This window comes from Helianthus annuus, chromosome 4, assembly GCF_002127325.2.
Source record: "Helianthus annuus cultivar XRQ/B chromosome 4, HanXRQr2.0-SUNRISE, whole genome shotgun sequence".
Lineage (NCBI taxonomy): Eukaryota > Viridiplantae > Streptophyta > Magnoliopsida > Asterales > Asteraceae > Helianthus > Helianthus annuus.
The window spans coordinates 193,934,235-193,946,731 of NC_035436.2; positions in this window are offsets into that span (position 1 = coordinate 193,934,235).

Here is a 12,497-nt window from a genome sequence, read left to right on the forward strand (position 1 = left end):
CGAACTGTTTCGACGCGTATCTTTTCGACCCGAATTGTTTCGACGCGAACCGTTTCGATCCGTACAGTTCCCACCCGACCTGTTTTGACCCAAACCAGGGGTGGTGGGTGCCGGGCTGATGGATTCCAATTCATTTGACAGGCAAACACATGGTGGAATTGAGTTTCCAATTCCAACAATTTACAATTAAATTTGAAATGTTTTTAAATTTCAAACTCAGTCCCTTCAAATTCTAGTTGCTATACAAATTCCAATTCTAATTTCAAAACATTTCACGAACCATACGCGCCCTAACAATTATTAGTGTAACTAGAAAGGGAAAATCATAGAAAAAAAGTTCATGATATTTGTCATAGTGACATGAAATATAAGAATAATTGTATTACACATTTACACGTGAATTAGTCGTTATTACACGGTGTATGACAAGAAGAGTCTTGTCATATATAGAAAATTTCCTATTCCCAAAAATAGGATTTCCTTATATTCAACTTTTCATGATTTGGTTTCTTCTGTCTTATGTTATGATATTGCACTACACGAAAGTGTCATTTAGTTACAAAGGTAAAAGACTATTAGTGACATTTTGAAAAGGTGTTGGTATCCAAAATATGTATTGATATTTCCTAAAGTTGTCGGTAAAAAGTTGTTTTATTTGTAGTTATATGATATAAATACGACAAAAGATCAAAAATCTATTTCAGCGCTCTTTTATGTGAACTAGTATTTGACCCGTCATGTGTTGCGGCGTTGTCAAAACTTAAACTAACCCGCATTTATATCGCCAAATATTTGATCTGACTTATTTTCAAACAAAATTTACGTCAAAACACAGACCAACTGAAAACCCATAAAAATAAGCACGAAACATATTATATTTGACCTAATTCATTACCTAGAAAACTTATGTCGACGTGTAGACCAACTTAAATTTATACCGAAACGTACTTAAAAATAAACACGTAAGAAAATAATGTTTTTTAAAGTTAAAAATTGGTATCTGGCGCTGCGCGGCATGTAAAATAACTCGAATTTATACCACCGCTTAGTGAAAACATATTATATTTGACCCGACAAATTCCGAACAAAATTTACGTCAAACGCATATGAAACTAAGCACGAAAACGTCTTATTTAACCTGACTCATTTTTGAGTAAAAATTACGTCGAAATGTAAACAAATTTGGATTTATACCGATACATACTTAAAAATAAGCACATGATAAAATAATGTTTTTATGTTTTAGAATGGTACTGTGCGTTGCGACGTCTGCGAAATATAAAATAACTCGAATTTATCCTGTCTAGTGAAAAACGTATTATATTTGACCCGAGTCATTTCAAACAAAATTTATGTGAATTCATAAAAATAAGACGAAAACATGCATATATTATATTTAACCCACATACATAAATTGCACGTAAAAGTGATAGGGTCAAACTAAAATTTAAAAATGTTTTTAGAAAGCTAAAGGGTAATTGACAATACTAAAAGTTAAAAGTTAAAGAATAGATCATGAAGAGACGAAACAAAAGAAAAAAAAACTATAGCTAGATTTGACTCTAGCTACGGTGAACCTTGTGATGTTATTTAATATTATTTATAGTATGTATGGGTCTTTAGTGATATCATATCTAGTATGTGCTAACTAAGCACATGAACCTTTGTGATTTATTATTTATATATTTATTCTTTCTGGAACTTAAATTCAAGAACTTTCTCTTCCAATTCTAAAAACTTAAAGTTTTTGTGTTTGTCAATAAATCACCTTCTCATTGGTGATTTGTTATTTACTTGATGACACTAATTTTAACTTTACGATTTTTTTTTTCAAAAGACAATTAACTTTATAGCAATAAGCATAGCAAAATGTAGCATTAAAATAATTGAATTAGAAGCCATAATGGCTCACCAATGGTTGTTTAGGAGGTACCAGGTAGTTTTCTCTTTTTACGTTTTTTACCATCGGATGGTTGTTTAGGATATTAGATATGGATCGAAATATGATTATTGGACCTAATAAGACATAAGATATTAGATATGGATCAAATAAGATTAATTGGGCCCAACAAGTTTTTATATTAAATTTTTATATATAGTGTCCAATAAGTTTCTCGGTTTCACGTTTTTAAAAATATATATAAAAAAATTAAAAAACTTAGGCCCCAGAATTTTCGGCCTTGGCCAGGGGTGCAGCTCGCCCACCCCTAAGGTCCGCCCTAATTTTAACGGTGATGAATCAACTATAAAAATATCACTTGTTCAACATATAGATGTGTAGATTTAGGATTAGTATTAATGAGTGTGTGAGTTAATCATTAAAAACCATACATATAGAGTGAAGATAATTTAGAAATGTTGTATTGTTTAGCTTTGGGGTGATGATCATGTATTTTGAGTCAACAAACCGATTTTATGGATCTCTAATGGGAGATACTCCAAAAATTGGTACTACAATTTAAGACGAAATACAATTTGAATGATAATGTTCTCATTCTGAGCATGCAAGTTAGGGTGGACTAGTGGAGGGTGCACATTACTTGGATGGAGGCTGACAGTTGGGTGTTAGGTGGTTACTTGTGGGTACATCGTCGCAACCCAAGTAAGGAGAGTAAATACTTGTGGGTTCCTTTTGGGATTTCAACTACCCGACAGATTATGGGAGTGGGTACAAGTGATTTCCTTGTGGCACAATATTATTGGATAGTGGGTGGTGGCCCACTGGGTGAGCTAGGGTAGTGCCCCTCCTATTTGGGTTGTATTGGTTTAAACGGGGCAACACAATGTTGTTAGGTGGTATTATAAATACTATTGGGTTGCTAGGAAAGTGTCTCCTTCGCCCTTAAGAACATTATGTCTTAGATATATAGGTTATTGTTATAACATAATTGAGGTTAATCCTTCACTTTAAACCTTTGCCCTTAAAAACGTTATGTCTTAGATATATAGGTTATTGTTACAACATAATTGAGGTTAATCCTCCACTTTAAAGACAAACATCTGAACAATTGCAAAAAAAACAAAAAAAAAAATAGTTTATAATGTATGAAACTTTTAAAATGTTGTACATTATGTGTGAGCGCGCGCCCACACACACATATATGTATATAATTGAAAAATCAAAACTATGAACAATTGTTGGAGTCCTGCATTGTCACACCCCAATCGATGGCGGAAACATCGGAGTGAGACGAAAACGAGATTGCAAGAGACTTCATAACTGTTGGTGCACTACATCTGTTGATTTCGTCTTGGATCGAGTCATATATTGTATTGTATAGATTAGGGCTCAATATACGAGAAAATAGGAGAATATGTGTGTATTAGAAAGAGGTTTCGCTTAAAGGGACATAGCTAGAGGTTTCGCTTGGATGTCAAGTTAGAGATTTCGCTTATGTGTCATGTACACATAAGCGAAACCCTCACACTATATATACCCTTGAAACGAACTCATTTGTAACTTTTGCAATTTCCATACCGAGGTGCTGCCAGTGTGACGTTTGAGCTGTAATTGTGATCAAATCAATGAAACAGTAGATTAAAGTGAAGTGCAAGCTATTTCTATCTACATTTCTTGTTATTCCGCACCTGAAACGTAGAAGAACACCTCTGAACGACTCATTAGGTCGAGAACACGATCCTAGAATAACGACTAAATGTGACACGTATATAAAAAGTATTTTCTCATTTCATTGCTAACGGTTCAAGTACATGATTTGGATACAAAAGCACAACAAGTAAGTATGACTAATCTATAAACATAAATTAAAGTTTGGAGCGTTTCTAGTCCTTCCTACTAGATTCTTTTCAATGCGTCATGATCACTATCCTGCAATATATAGTAAAATAACATGTCAACACATAAAGTACTGGCGAGTACACAAGTTTGTGTGTACTAGCATAAGTATAGACGAGTTTAACGATATCCACATGGCAATAACGTATACTAAGGCATAACATAACATAATCTGGCATGCATCACATACTTGTCAACTTAAAGATTCCCCCTAGCGTAATCTTGGCGTAGCAACATCAAGACCGTTGTTGTTTAACTTAACATGACCTCAAGAATACGGGCGGTGCGTTACTCCTACAGTGCTACACATGTTAAGAGAGGCTTGCATGAAATTAATGACAAAGTATTGTGCAAGTAAAGTTTCTAGCATGCATGTATATCTAAGTATAAATGTATAAAGCATGTATGTTGGATTCGATTGCATGAATAAAGTGTTTGCGTGAGTTTTTGTATAATGTATATATTGCACCCAAAAGTGATAAAATGAAAAGGGGATCATGTATACTCACGATTTTGCAAAGTTTTCCTAGTAACCGAGAGTTTGACGAGCGTTGAGAATGGAACACCGAAGTCACCCTACATTAGGGAAACGAAGGTGTGCGAGTATTCGGATTTGGTAAAGGATTCGGATTTGGAAATTAAGTATATAAAAGTATGTACACGAAAATATATATTTTGTCTTAAACACCCGTTTTGACATTAAGATTTTATGTGATTTCATGGGTCCAATCATAAACGAGGAATTTAGAACAAAGATAATATAACCTATATTCGTGACATATAACCATAACTCGGTTAACATCAAGAATTTGGTTAAGTATATTATATTAAATTATATTATATTATATTATATTATATTATATTATATTATATTATATTATATTATATTATATTATATTATATTATATTATATTATATTATATTATATTATATTATATTATATTATATTATATTATATTATATTATATTATATTATATTATATTATATTATATTATATTATATTATATTATATTATATTATATTATATTATATTATATTATATTATATTTCATATAGAATATATTATATTTCCATTATGTATTTTCATGCAGTGTCATATAAGTCAAGTATGGAGGTATGATTACCTCATTATACGATTCACCAAAGCACAAATTATCAACATAGTTGATAACCCGGTTGGTCATGAATGAAAGTAAGAATACACCTAATCTACTACGATACTAAGTAGCCAAATAAGAACAACCCGGGCGTATCATACCCAACATGGCAAATGTTGGAGGCGAGGCGGGGTTAACTTACTTTGGGTCTAGGAAACTACTTAGTTGAACATGAACAAACATCAAGTGAGGTGGTGGAACAATTTTGAAAAGCCAAGATTTCCATGGTTCACACCTTTACCAAAACACAAGTCTCACCATTTACCAAAACACAAGTCTCACCATATTGAAGGTGGTGAACTTGGATGGTTTCATCACTTGTAGGTCATCTAAAACCTTGTCAAAACAGAAAGTTTAAAGGGTGTTTGCACCTCTATACTCATAAAAATAAACCTTATATAAGTCCTATAACCACATATGGGTTTAGGAACAAGATAGGCACAAGATTCATATAAGAAAGTTAAGCTTGTAAAGAGTTTGCAATATAAATCTTCAAAACAAAAAGTTTAGACCTCAAAAGGGTGATGTTCCACCTTAGTTTACCATGATAAATTTGTGGAAACACTCCTAGAGGTGTTCAAAGCTTTCAAGAATAAGAAAACATGAAGAAAGGTGAGTTTGGACTCACTTTGGAACTTAGAATACTTTTGCCTTTTCTTATGTTCGCAACTGATTTGGGAGTGTTTTGAGAGTGTAAGAGAGTTGGAAAAGTGAAAAATTAGGTGATGGAGGCTTGGTTTTATAATGGAGGATTAGGGTTTAGTGTTAAAGAAGGCTGTATGGTGATTAGGGAAAAAGAAAATGGCTAATCCAAGAGCTGGAAACAAGTTTCTGCGGATTAAGGGGCTTGGCGCCCCGCCGAGCTAAATTGGATTAGGTGTCGCGTAGCGGCACGCCTCATTTAGCCAACTTTTTTTTGCATTTTAGTCCCTAAACTTTTATATGTTCCTCATTTTGTGCTAAAACTTTGTAATTCAACATGTTTTCAAGTATGGAAAGCGTATGTAAGCACAAATTTCGTATCGTGAATGCGTGAATAGCGTTTCGAATGTATAACAAGTATTAAATTGTAAGCAAACACGTAATTAACGATTGATTGTATGTATAACACGTATGTATAAAGTATGGAATTTTGTTAAGATCAAAGTCTCGGATTACAAGATTGAGAATAAAATACGAATACGATACGATTACAAGTGTCCAAAAATAGAAAATATGAATATACTTTCTAATTAAGGAAGGTATGAAAAATACGGAGCGTTACATGCGGTTACTGTTCGGTTAATAGGAGAATCCATAACTAGAACCGAAACCGACCATCGGTTTTGGTTAGGTTCCATTAATCCTATGGTATTGTTCGGTTTCGGTCATTGTTCAGTTAATGCTTTCCTGTCATGTGTTCCCTGTGTTCTAACCATATGTTTTATGTTTTGGAGGCATGTTTCAAGTGTTTTGGAAGCTGCAAATGAAGAAGGGGTGACGAAAACGAGAGGAATATGTGGCACCAAATGAAGAAGATGAAATACAATTTGTTTGGTTCGGTCATTGCCAGTTATGAAGATCTTCATAACCGTAACCACAACTGAATGACTCAGTTATGAGATATTCATAAACATATCGATCAATTTAGTTGGTTTTTTGGATAATTTTTTTAATTAAGTGTTTGGTTTTCGGTTATACCCCCCTAATTCTGAGCATCATAGCACCGCCAACCTCCATGATTATATGGGGTTAGAAAAACAATCTTCGCTGTATTGTTTAGAAGATCAACATAGTTACCTAATGAATCAGTAAGAATCATCTCTAATAGTCAAGAGGCATTTTTCTCCTAACTAAGTAATGAGAGTTCAAACACATTATACATAAAAGAACCTTATCCATTGAAAAGCATTAGGAAATGGGGGTGGAGATACAATAGGAAGTTTATTTGGCTAGGAAGGCTAGGAAGTGATCTTGACCATCCATTCAGTTAATCAAGGGCTAAGATTAAATCAGGGAAATTGAAAGGAAGAAAAGAGGCGTGTGAGTTTGTTCAAGAGCATTCTAGTCAATCCAAGCCAATAGTTTCTCTCTCCTCCAATCCCCCCCCCTTTTTTAAACGTTAATAATTCTTTCATACGACATTATTTTTTTTATAAAAATTGCACCAAAAAAACGAGCGTTTTTTATCTTTAAAACGAGTATACTATTGCTATATTTTAAAAAAAATTTAAAACCCAGTTGCGTAAAACGCAATAGAAAAACCACCAGTTACGTAAAACGCAATGAAAAAAAAACCTAAAAAATGACATTTTTCTAAAACGAAATGCACCAAAAACACAAAGAAATGACTTATTTGTAAAACGCAATGGTCAGAAAACACACAGAAATGTCTTATTTGTAAAACGCAATGGCGAGAAAACACATAAAAATGTGTTTTACCTAAAACGCAATGCACAAAAACACAAATAAATGTCTTATTTGTAAAACGCTGGCCAGAAAACACTTAAAATGTCTGTTTTCTAAAACGCAATGGACTGAAAACACATAAAAAAGTGTTTTACCTAAAACGCAATGCACCAAAAACACAAAGAAATGTCTTATATGTAAAACGCAATGGCCAGAAAACACTTAAAAATGACTCATTCTAAAACGCAATGGACTGAAAACACCTAAAAAACGTGTTTTACCTAAAACGCAATGACTAAAAACACTTAAAAATGTGTTTTTTTTCTAAAACGCAATAGCCAGAAACCACATAAAACTCTCTTATTTCTAAAACGCAATGGACACATAAAACTGTCTGTCACTGTGAACTGTCTGAATTGTCTACGAATTACTGTCTTCGAAATGAGCCAATTTCTGGAAAATTAATTTTTCTGATGCGTTTTTAGTACAGCAATTTTTCTGCCCCTTGGACCCCGCCAGGGGCTGCCGCCCCTGGGACCCCGCTATCAGGGGCTGCCGCACCCGGACCCCCGCAAAGATCGTAAAACGCAATGACCAAATCAAAAACCCAGATCGTGAAAATGAAATTAACGAATTTCTTACATGGATCGAAGCCGATTTCTTCATCAATTAACGAAATTTGAATGATAGAAACACTTATCAACGCTCGAATCGAACGAATCGAGTGATTATCTCCAAAATCACCGGAAAAAACGAGATTTTTTTATGAAATTAAACTGGGTTTTCTTCAAAAAAAAAGCTGAAGAACACGTTGATCGGGTTTTGAATCATTGATTGGTGATGAAAATCGCACTATAATGTAGTGATTATTGAGATAGAAAGTGAAGAAATAGTTGAAGATGGTGGGTTTTGAAAATGGTGGGTTTTGAAGTTACTGGGTTTTGAAAAAGGAAGAAGAAGGAGTTGGATTGACTAAAATACCCTTTCTCTTTATTTTAAAATTTGCCACATATCATAATCCTATGGCTTCTTATCCTTCCTAGCAAAAATTAACTTCCTATTTTTTTTTTCCTAGGAAATAGTGTGTGTGGTTTCCTTAAATGTAACTTTAATTGACCCTTGATTTAATGGTAACAAACATGTACAATTAAATTTTAAATATTATACAACGTGAATAATTAAATACATGTTCGCATTCTTTATGACATATTCAAGGAGCTGTTTGGCGCTCTCCTAGCTAATGTTTGGTATCTATGAATAAGAGGCGTAATGGAATGAAAAATTGAGAGGAAATAAAAAAAGAGGTGTTTTGTTAGTCATGGAATTAATCCCCCATTACACAAGACATTTTATTTCTTCAAAATCATTTCATCTGCCCCTATGTTTTTTTTTCATTTTATTCTCTCTTTCTTCATTCCATAACAACACCACAACTCACTACCGTCGACACCACCTACCATTGCCACCCATCATCATCATCATCACCACCACCACCCACCGTCATCACTACCCCAACCATCGTCGTCTACCACTGTCACTGTCGTTGCCGCCACCACACACATCCGCCAACGACGGCCCATCGCCGCCGGCGGCACCCATCACCAACATTCACCACCGCCCACCGTAGCGAAGACCCACCACGACCACCCACTGTCGCAGCCACCCACCTCTCACAGCCACCACCCACCACCTACCTTCATCATCGCCCACCACCACCCACGTCTAACATCGCCACCCACCACTGACCACAATCGCCGCAACCACCATCGCCACCCACCGCCACGTATCACCACCCATCGTCACTGCACTGACCACCACCACTCACTACCGATTTTATTCCTTTATTTGTTCTTGTCTATCAAACAACACAAAGTAATGATTCGTTCCATTCCTACATGGTAACCAAACAAGAAATGGAATGGTAATGAACTATTCTATTACCTTGTCCATTCCATCACCCCGTCCATTTCATTCATTCATCTATTTCATTACCCCATACTAAACTGGCCCAATGTTTTCATTAAGAGGTTATCTCTTAATCTATAAGATGCAAAGTGTGTTTGATCACTTAAAAAAGACACATCTTAATGGTTCATGCAACCTCTTAATGAGTAAGTTTAGGAAATATGCTCACCGATTAAGAAATTACCTATTAATTGATTAGGCCTCTTAATGGCTTAGCACCATAGGCGATGATGAGGGTGTGCGGGGAAGACCACCGGATAGGGCCCATGATTTTGAGGGGCACGTGTTTTTTTTTAATAAAAAAACCGATATATGTGTGTGTGTGTTAATTTTTTTAAATAGTATACATTTACCAACTCTAAGATAAACACATTTACAAAACAATTTCTATAGTTTATAAGTTAGCCGATTGGCGTTAGATCTAGTGAGTCTAATACCTATTTGATTTTAAGTAATAATAATAATAATAATGATAATAATAATAATAATAATAATAATAATAATAATAATAATAATAATAATAAAAAATTATTACGAAATGCACATTTTTTTAAGCTTTAACATAATACATGAATTTTCAGAAATGTCCTGCTTGTCACAATGTTACTAAATAGAGGCTAAATTGAAAATGTGTATAATTGTGTTACGGATAGATTGAAACTGAATTTATACTTTTTACACTTTTAATCGATTAAATCATAATCTTATAACTTTTCAATTATTATTAAAACTAGAATTAAGCACCCAGCGTTGTGGCGGGGGCCTAAAACTATGCCAAATAACATCAATGTCACACCGTTGGTAGCGACCATCAACACTGAAGTTGCGGCGTGTTAATGCGAAGAAATAAGACTGAGACATATAACATGAAAAAAATAACTATGTCGATTTAGGACACACACGTTGCGACGAACTTGTGAAATGGAAAAAAAATAGATGTAAAAACATTGAACCGCACACGCACGTTGCGCCGTGTTAACTCGCAAAATAACGTAGAAAAGAATAACTAAGTTAATGTATGATCCGCCCAAAGGGAGGAAAATAGACACGTTGCGACATACCTGTCAAATGTGAAGGAATAAACGAAAAACGTTGAACCACACACGCACATTGCGACATATTAACTCACAAAATATAGAACGAAACGTAAAACGAAAAACTTGCAAAAGATAAAAAGTACGGGGGACCAAAGATGTAAATAAAAAAGTTTTGGATTAAATTACAAAATATGAAAAGTTATGGGTTAAAAGTAAACAAATTAAAAGTGTTAAAATACAAAAGATGTAAACTTTTAGGTTAAAAGTGAAAAATCACAATTTATTTTTTTGAAAAAAACCCTTTATGCTTGGATTACAACAACACAATGCAAGGTGTTGCAAATTTATATTATGGAAATACATACATGGTGTTTCATAAGGACGAAAAGGTAAGAGAATATAAAAGACAAAATATATATCAATAAAATATATATCAATATGCATTTAAAAATATATGAAACTATTAAGAAACTGAATTATTTTTAGATCGACACCCAAAACAACTGATAATGCAGTTAAACAAAGGCACCGAGACAAGTTATAATTTAACAAAACAGCCAAAAAAAGAAAGCAAATTGTATATGAATAATTGGATGTTATGCTGAGAAAGAAAAAGTATCCTACACAAATGACGATAAATCTTAATCATAATAATGATTTAGTTTGTTGTTGTTTGATTAGTCTAAAAATATATCTTTTTAATTTAAATGACGTTTTAGGCCACATTATTGTCGATATTGCAGCATAAGACTCCTTGCATTGTACTTGAAGGTTTAGACCTCCGAGTTGAAACAAGAAACATCGTTTGTCTTGTCACAAGGTTTAGACATTGTACCAAACTCCGACCTGATTAATTAGCAAAAATGTTTAGAGGGAATACCGAAGAAATCAAATTACTATTGAACGCTCGGATATTGAATGATCATATTCCCTTTGGAAGAAAATGTTTATAAGTAGGGTATAGACCAATGTTTCAAACTATTTTACCATTTAATGTGATCGATATAGTGACGAAATGTGCTTTATCACATGTCCTAACGTGTCTGATGATTGTTCTGGGCTATGGTACAGTCATACAGATAATACATGAATTTTGTATATTTTTCCCAAATGGACACGTTACCGAATTTATAGCTTCAAAAAAAAACTTAATGCTTTAATAGTCTCAAGCTCCAAGCTCCGAACAAAACATGTATCTACCTATCTATATGTTATTTTTCATATGTATGTCTCAATATTGGTTTGAACGACAACTATTCTACTCTATGTGTTCCGATCATTCGATCAATGCGTTTGATCTCTTGACTTTGATTAATATGTTTATTTAAGTCTAGGCTTACACTGATCCTGGTGATTACACCGTGATAAAGTATCTTTTTAAACAACAATATTGAAAATAAGCTACATGGTAAGTTTACAAGAATATATGGTTAGTTTACAACCATAATTCAAGCTAGAGGTAAAAATAAGCCCGCGTGATGCGGCGGGCAACAACTTTCCACACAATGCGACGGTTTCTCACAGTTCCGTTACTATACCCGGTACCAAAAAATACTATATGATGAATACAATTTAGGGTGTGTTTGGGATTGCTTTTTCAACCTGATTTTTTGATTATTGTGTTTTGAAATCGCAAAAAAATCTATTTTAAGTGTTTGGTAAAAAGTTAATAAAAACTGATTTTTTACGTTTTGTAGAGATCAAAACGTGATAATCCAAAAGTAGGTCACCCCTTACTGCAGGAAAATGTGATAATCCAAAAACTGATTTTTGTCATTTCACTTATTTATTTTTTAAAATATATATATTTTTGCCAAACACTCAAATAGTTGATTATCTGATTATTGTGATATCAAACAACATAATCAAATCCAAACACTATCTTTCTGCAGCATGTTTTGTTACAGCTAATTATCTGATTCTGATTATTCAAAACGCATTATCTATTTTCAAAACTCAACCCCAAACACCCTCTTAATGTTCAACGAACTTTTACTTCCATGTTAAGAAAATATAAAAAACGAATGTCGTACCCTACCGATGTTCAAAGGGTATCAGTTTCGTTCCTTACCGTAAAGAAAAAGTTACTGTACCGGATACCAAAAAAATACTATATTGCGAATACACCTTAATTTTCAACAAACTTTTTGCCT